This window comes from Trachypithecus francoisi, unplaced genomic scaffold (assembly GCF_009764315.1).
Source record: "Trachypithecus francoisi isolate TF-2019V2 unplaced genomic scaffold, Tfra_2.0 Lachesis_group0, whole genome shotgun sequence".
NCBI classification, from domain to species: domain Eukaryota; kingdom Metazoa; phylum Chordata; class Mammalia; order Primates; family Cercopithecidae; genus Trachypithecus; species Trachypithecus francoisi.
This window is the reverse complement of record NW_022681453.1, coordinates 143,729,518-143,738,153: the sequence shown is the minus strand read 5'-3', so window position 1 is coordinate 143,738,153 and position 8,636 is coordinate 143,729,518. Positions and strand designations below refer to the sequence as shown.

Genomic DNA, 8,636 nt, shown 5'->3' with positions numbered 1-8,636 from the left:
GATTGTTTTGATTTTTAAAGAAGATAAATGGATGTAAAGTGCCCAATCCAAGATGTGGTGTATAATTTGTGTGGTTGCCTGTTACACTGGTGACATGACCCCAGTGAGCCATGCCTTCCAGTATTTAAGTCCTTATGTAATTCCCTCTCCCATTGACTCTGGACTTGGTTGAGTAGCTTGTTTTGACCATTGAGATTCTAGCAAATGGTATGGAAGCAGAGTCTTAATAAGTGCTTGCAAATAGGGGTTTATCCTCCTTGGACATTTGCTCTTAGAGCCCTGAACCCCCACAGAGAGAGATGAGGTTGTCCTATTGCAGAGATCACCTGGAGAGAGAAAGATAGAAACGCCCAACCAAACCCAAGCTCTTTTATCCAGGCCAACTGAGGTACTAGACAGCTATCTTGTACATTCCAGTCTCAGGAGACACCATGTGGAGTAGAAGAACCTTCCAGCTGAGCCCAATTAATCCATAAAACCCTAAGAAGTAATAAAATATTGTCTTAAGCAATGAAATTTTGTGCCCTGTTACATAGCAATAGATAACTGAGATAGACTGCATTTAATAAATATTAGCTATTTTTAAAAGTTATCATCATTATCCAATGACTTTATTTCCTCCAAAATAATTAACATGAAGACATGAAAAACTTTCCTAAAAACTCACTCAAAAAGCTGGGCATGGTGGCTCATGCCAGTAATCCCAGCACTTTTGGGAGCTGAGGCAGGCAGATCACCTGAGGTCAGGAGTTCGAGACCAGCCTGACCAACATGGTGAAACCCCATCTCTACTAAAAATACAAAAATTAGCGATGTGTGGTGGCCGGCACCTATAGTCCCAGCTACATGGGAAGCTGAGGCAGGAGAATTGCTTGAACCTGGGAGGCAGAGGTTGCAGTGAGCTGAGATCACACTACTGCATTCCAGCCCAGAGCCTGGGCGACAGAGAGAGACTCCATCTCAAAAAAAACCCAAAAAACAAAAAACAAAAAAACCTCACTCAAAAAAAGTGCTGTCTTCCTACTATGTGCAGAACAACAATGACTTGTCTCCCATGTTTATAAAATAGTATCCCCCCCAAAATATGTCTTCATAGCAATTTTGAACTTTTAGATCTGCAAAGCAGACAAATTTAAATTTCTCATCATGTTTGGATTATTATTACTTATGCGACTATAGAATTTCTCTATTTTTAAAAATCTTTAAAAAGGCATGGGGGAATTAGTGCATTCGTGTGGAAGCAGTCCTTATTTTTCATCTACTTACTGACACTTTTCGAGAGAAAGTTAAAAAATACTCAACACTACATCAAAACCACAGACTCTCGAGGATAAAAGAGCCTTTGAAAGGTCAGCCAGTCTGCTGTACTCTAGGTAGACTTTTCATCTGAGCTTCCCTGAGAGCTGGCAAGGCTCCTGTTTCTAAAGTTCTGCAAGCAATGTTCCCTGGGTTAGCAGCCACAAAGCCTTTCATGCATGGCATTGGTATTTCCAGGGGAAACCATGGGGCAGTGTTGACTTCGTGTCCCTCTTGAGTCTGCCACATTATAGACCGCTGTAGTTTAGGGTCACGTTTGCAGCCATGAAGAGTGCCATTTGGTAGAAAGTCATTCATTTTTCACTTGTATTACACACAGCTTCTATTGGGCATATAATGAGTAAAAACAAAATTGTGAGGTAGGGAAAGTTTACCTGTCCTCCCCACCCTTCTCTTTTGGCTAGCACCTGCAGGCTTTCATCCTCTCAAAGACTGGCTTGCCTTCAGTTGTTTACAGAACAAATGAGTCTTAGTCTTGCATTACCTCTCCTTTGACATTGACTTTCTTTTTTTCATGTCAGGTGGGCAAAGTGCCAACCTGTAGGAAGAACGTTTGAGGGAGACACATCTCACACATAAGTGTGATACCCCATCATCATGCTCATGAATTGCAGAAGGATCTATACTGACATCCTAAGCTGAATATCTCTTTCTGTCTGTCTCTCTTTCTGTCTCTCTCTCTCTGTGTGTGTGTGTGTGTGTGTATGTAATATATATAAACCTATAAATCATCCCGTTATAGAGGTAAAGGCCTTATGCGCTGTTAATCTAATTGTAAAAATCGGAGAGACAGGAAGTAGAGTCTATTCCAACTCCTCCACCCTTTTCTGCCCTAATCATGTTAAGATATGAACCTGGGGGTGGGAGCAGGAGTCAGGAAGGGGACCAGGAAAAGCATTTGGCTTGGAGACAAACATTTACAAAGGACTTCAAATTTAGGCTTTTAACGTTGCTTCCAAATGAGGTTATAAATACGGTCAAAACACAGATGCTTCTCATTCAACTCTAAACTCACATCCCATGATTGAAGCATCCTACCTCTAGGGTGCTATAAATTAATTATATAGAAAAAAACCCTAACTTCTATATTACCTGTAAATATCACAGTTATATGCCATTGCATTTTTTGAATTAAAGGGTATAGTTTGTTAAATGTAAACATTAATGATATTCCACAATTTTGTGATCCTGTTTTTACAATTCCTTGAAATAATAATAGCTAAACATTTATGGAGTGCTTTTTGTATGCTAGGCCTTTCACAAGATACGTCACAATGACTTGGTAAAAGTAGGAACAATTACCACTCCATTTCACAGCTGAGGAAACTGAGACAGGCATGTGGGGAAATGTGCCCAAGGTTCACAGGTGATGAAGCCATGGATCTGGGATTTGAGCCCAAGCAATGTGGCTCCAGAGCAAACATGTACAACACCCAAATCTGTTTCTTAGTTTCAAAAGTCTCCTCATGTGGAGAGCCCCTTGTGATCTCCAAGAGGTGCTGGAAGGATGGAGAACGATGTCACAGAGGAAAGGCCAGGTGTCCCGTGTGGCTGCTGAAACACAACTGCTGGAGCAAGGCTGGATGAAATGGCCTCTTCTGGAATCTTCCAGATGCATGTCTGTCTTCCCAGCTGTTTCTTCACCTCATTTCCTCACTACGCTCTTGCTCCCTCTTTTCTCTCTCACCCCCAGCTTTGCCTTCATCTCTTTCCACAAGATTCCAGCATGTGTGGGCCTCAGTCCTTTCTCACAGTGTTTTCTCTCTAGCCTGGCCTGGGCCTCACCCACAGATCCAGTCTGTGCCTCGAAATTTCTCCTGCCTCAGGCTCTGGGTCGCACCTTCTGGGCCGGAGGTCTGGGGAGCAGAGCGTGGGAGTGAAGAGGAACCTCCGAGCCAGAGGGAGGAAGGCAGCCCAGGAGGCCCGGTCAGCACTGCCAGGGCCTGGTAACCAGCGGAGTGTGGGAGAGATGTGTGCTCTACATCGCGGGTGGTGTCATGGAAACCTGCTGACACCGCAGTTCATACTTCTGTGCAGTGAGACGGAGATGATGTTATTCACTAGAATGCCAGCGAGGCTGGGCCACACAGGCAGGCCTGGTCACGGCTGTTTGAATCATTAGGCCCCACAGACATGGGGGACATGCGCTTTGTAACGGCCTACAAAATGTTTGAGGTCTGAAAAAATATATATAGATTACAGCAACAGAAAAGTAAATCATAAAATAAAGATAAATGCCTAATTAAATGTCTGCAAACCATAATACCGTATCATCCAGTCAGCCACAGGTCAACTCATGTAAATAATACTTAATGTGGAATGTGGGTGGACTTCCATGTGAGTTAATATGCTTGCAATGATCTGAAACTGACACTGATGCACAGGGGCTGCTCCCTTGGAGGAAGCTGGTTGTGGGGACAGGATTACATATGTTAGAGGATTTGCATAGAGGGGAGGGCCATGGGTAGACACTAGGGACCCTTAAAAAGGGCAGAGTGAGACAAAAGGGGCAGTATCCAAGATACCCACGTGTTCCCCAAAGTGAACCCCTCCCCAAGGCCCTGCAAATCTTTTGTAAAATTCCAAACATTCCAGTTGGTTCAATTGAGTTTCTTGCAGAAGCCATCAAAGAGAGTAGATGGGGGATTGAGGAGGGAGGTTTGCCTCTCTCAGTATCTCTACAACGGAAACTGCCTCCGTCTACTTCTACCTGAATGTCCAGTACCTCGTAGTTCAAGCAGCCTCGCTCTCAGCGCAAGAACCTCCTAATGGGTGTTCTGCTTTCATTTCTGCTTCTGTTCAATCTTCTCTCCACAAAACAGAAACACTGACCTCTTAAAAATCAGCAGTCAGATACCTTAGGACTCCCACTTAGAAGAAACGTCCACCTCCTTCTCCTGGTTACAAAGCCCTGTGGGATCTGGCCCCTTCTGGCTGCTCACCCCTCATAGCTACCCCTTCTCTCCTGAGTGCAACTAATCTCAGCCACTCAGGCCTCCCTTGCCTTTGAAATGTGCCCAGCTCAGCCTGACCTCCAAGCTTCGGCCCTGGTGGTTCCCTTTGCCAGGAACCCGTCCTTCAGATCTACAAGCTGCCAAGCTGGCCATTCAGGCCTCAGCCAGCAGCCACCTTCCAGGGAAGACTTCCCTAACCCCCAAGAGGAAATTCATTACGTCTCAGGACCTCACAGGATCCTGTTTCACTTTCTTCATCAAACTTTTCACTATCCAAAAATCTCTTTTCTTGCATTGAATTCCTCACTTTCGTTTGTTTGCCTCTCACCCACCGGAATTTAAATTCTGCCAGAACAGGAACTTGCCTGTGTTTTGCACCATTGTGTTGTTATTGCTTATAATAATACCTGGGATGTAGTAGGAGGTCAGTAAATGCTTGTTGAAAGAATGAACTTAAAAAATGAATAAATAGGGCTGAACTGACATGGCCCACAGGAGTGTAGAAATCTCGGGGATACTTTGAAGTCCTGAGGTTGGGGATAAACTAATTTTTACCTAATCTGCAAGTAGTCGGTCCAAGTAACATCTGGTTTACATGTGTATTTAATTATACACTATCTTATTTCAAAAGACTTTGTGGTCATTTTCAAAGATACATATACTGCAATAATTTATTTTTAAATAGTGAATATGGGGAGGAAATAAGCACTGAAAAAACAAGATGAAATGGGGATAAGATTAGTAATTAAACTAATACCACAAAGTTCTTTTCACCTTGCCAGAAATGGATTGCAAATTGAACATTGAACTTCTTAATAACCAGTGATAGCTTATCTATAACAAAGTCCTTAAAAAAGAGAAGATAGAAAACGTAAAACTTTCCTCATAGAATTTTTACCTGTTGGCCATGAAACATAACAACTATGCATAACATGAGAAGTGTTCTCAATTAATGCTACTGATCTTAGCTGTAGCATTAAATTTGGTTTGCCATCAATTAATATTTATCAAACATGTGCACTCAAAGAGTTTACACATTCCAACAAACTTGTGTGTCTTCTTCACATCCTGCTCAAGTCAGCTGGCAGGATTCAGACCAATTCAAAACATTTCCAAGAAGCACAACCCACAGGAAGTAGAGTTGGCAGCTTCCCTGAGTGACACGCGTCTGACTTAGCTTACTTCTAATCAGCAGAAAATTCTTACTTGAGATTAACATACAGGCTCCTTAATATTACTGAGGCCCATTTTCTTCATGTTGCCTTCTCAGCCCTCTTCTCTAGAATAAAGCCCATCCATTGGTTTAATTTTTTCCAAAATTTATGTGTTTCCCCAAACTTTGGTCATCTTTCTTTCTGTCTTTGGAGCTTTTTCATGTTCTCTCTTACACACACATGCACACACACACACACACACATTTTTGAAAGATAGTCTAATAGCACAGTGTTGAAAGCACAGGTCATGAAATACTGACCAAGTTGCTTCGCATTTTTGTGCCTCAATTCTTTGTTGTAATTGGGGGTGATAATTTCGCCTACCTCCCAGGGTGGCTGTGAGGATTAAACGCATTTGTATATGTAAAGTGTTTAGAATATAGCTTGGCACGTGGCAAGCACTATGTGAGCATTAGTGATTATTATGATTACACACCATTCCCCTTTAAAATGGCACTCCCCCCTACTTTCCAGAAACTGTGCCCCTTGGCAGAAACTGTGTTTATTCTTGCTGTCTCCAATCTCCACATCTCTGAACTTGCCTCGAATTTCCTTCCACCCTTGGTTGTTTGAAGAACTCCTACTCATCCTTCCCAACTAATCTTAGATGTCTCCCCCTGCAGAAAGCCTTTCTTAATTGACACTGCCTCCCCTGGGCTCTCCTAACAGCCGGTGCATACTTCTCAATCATAGGACTCAATACTGTGAGGTGTTATCTATTTACTTGTCTGTCTCCACAAAGGACTGTTGGGACAAGAGCCAGAACATATCGGTTGCTATATAGTGGTTGCTCAGTCCAATGCTGGTTGAACTGAAATGAGTACAGAACTGATTCCGTGGGGGAAAAAAAGCAACCAACAAAATGACAGCATCACATTCTCATATATTTCGTACTTAAACAATCCAGTATCATGCTTGCTTTTCTGGCTGGGACTAAAAGAAACTACTTATTTTTATTCTTTGTCATTTAAATAAATTGAGATTTAACTCATCATTGCAGGAGATGAAGCCCTATTTCTATTGCAAAATAAAATAAGCACTGAAAAAACTTTCCATTTCAGGAAAGTGGTATAAAGTGTTGGACAGAACCCTTTACTGGTCACTGGATTCGAGCCCCACTACTGTCCCTCCTAGTTGTGAGATTTGGCACAAATTAGTGAATCTTCCTGGACTTCAGTGTCCTCATCTGTAATATGGGTATTGTGGTACCTGCCTTGTCTCCCTCTCACATTTCTTGTGAAGATCAGATGTGTTGGTAGATGTGAACATGCTTTTACAATAGTAGATCACACCTCTGGCGATGTGAAATAATATATTATTTGGAAAGAAATCTTGGAGTTAAGACACCTATTCCAATAAGGGGTAGAGAACTATTCTAGCTGCAAGGTTAACTGTAGATATTAGTCCTTTTGAGTCAAGATTCAACTGTAAAGAAATTTATATTCATTAGATGTGAAGAGATGTCCCAATATATTTCACATAAATGGCACTGTTTTGAGAGGCAGGGTGTTGCTGTGTCTCTGCAGGCTTGTTCCATGTTCCTAGGGAAGAGGGTAACTATGTAACTTCATCAAGGGGATGTGGGGGCAGGGCTGGATAGTTGGGGCAAATGCCAGGGTGCACACTCCAAACACAGGGCTGTGCCAATTATGACTATTTTTACACGGCCACTGAACTCTGAAAACTTACCATATAACATTTTGTCAGCTAGAAGATGTCTACATGCTAGTCCTTTAATTTTTCTTTGCTGCTTTCTAATTTTACTGTGATGATAACAAAATGAAACCACAGCACTTCCATCAGAAATCAGAGCATGTCCGTGAATAACTAACAGACTGCATACAGTTTTCCCAGTGAATTCTCAAAGCCAAACGTGGGTTGGCTTTTGTATATAAATTGCCAGTGCGCCTTTTCCATTCCGGTGGGAGCTCTCTGAAGGGAACATTACAGCTGTGATGAATAACAGTCCCTTTAAAGAAGCTGGCGTGAAGCACGCATTTCATCCCACTGAGTGGAGCACCGCGCCTGCCGCCAAATGTTGCTGGGTCTCCCACAATTAAATAAATATATACATATGTCGCTTGGCTTTGTTTCCAAGTCTTAGGCTCTATAGAAACCAAGCACTTTATTACTATTAATAATACTATGGTTATAATAGATGCAGAGCCAAGGAATGGTACTTTGTCCTTAGTGGTTTTGATGAAAGTTCCCATTGTTCATTACTTATTTCTTACAACAACCTTTAACCCCTTGTTTACGACTATAATAAATGACAGTATTTTTCCAATATAAATTATCTCTATGTAGCCAATATTTTGATCAATCTATACAAATTATAACATCTACCTCAGAGACCAGGATAATCATAGTTAACATTTATTATGTGTCAAGCACTTTTCTAATTATTGTTATACCCATTTTGCAAGAGAGGAAAGTGAGGTTCAGGGAGATTAAATGACTTCTCTAACATGGCATAGCTGGAATTTGAACCCAGACCGCTATGTTCTAATGCTTCTCCATGTAAGTAAAACCCCAAACCACTGTACAATGAATTCTATTTCCCTTTTACTGCCAAATAGTGACAGACTCACACTATTCCTGTGTATAGAAAGGTTTTTTTTTTCTTTTTAGAGAGAACACTTGTTAGTGTTTCTAATAACGATTGTCAAGATACTTTGTTTTTGAAATGCCACTTTAAAAAACCCAAGATATTATTTAGAGACAAACAAGAGACTATGGAGTAGATATCTAGTTTTCTGTTTCATTAAAAAATTGTATTATCTGTAAATCTTGAAGATAACATCACCTGCCTTTTGGACAATTCCTATCCATTTTAATTTGTCTTCTAACTCCACTCTGCCTACCCTCCCACTCACCTGAAGGCTGTTATGGAAAGTGCCGTTCAATGGCCTGGCTCCCTGCCACCTCACCCCCAGCTGCAGTGAGCCTATGGGATTGGATCCAAATTCCTCATGTCAAAGCCCTCATTAATGCAGTTTCATCTTACTTATCCATTCTTATTTCCTTCAATTGGTCCACATCTACCCTAACTTTCAATCTAGAGCAACTCCTTTCTGCCCTTCAGACAGGCCCCGCTTACTCCTTCTGATTCCACACCTTTGATCATGCAGTCCCCACTCTGCGAAGTACT

General features: G+C 41.7%; 1 long non-coding RNA gene and 1 other non-coding gene across 2 annotated transcripts; both read right to left on the bottom strand.

Annotated features, from left to right (window-relative positions):
- Positions 1-1,594: 1,594 nt before the first annotated feature.
- Positions 1,595-4,230, bottom strand: LOC117077462. The gene is made up of 2 exons (XR_004434776.1): positions 4,150-4,230; positions 1,595-3,494 (listed from the first exon to the last, which is right to left on the bottom strand). It is a non-coding gene; the product is annotated as an uncharacterized LOC117077462 (long non-coding RNA).
- On the bottom strand, positions 1,833-1,937 carry LOC117084740. The gene has a single exon (XR_004437642.1). It is a non-coding gene; the product is annotated as a small nucleolar RNA U13 (small nucleolar RNA).
- Positions 4,231-8,636: the final 4,406 nt, after the last annotated feature.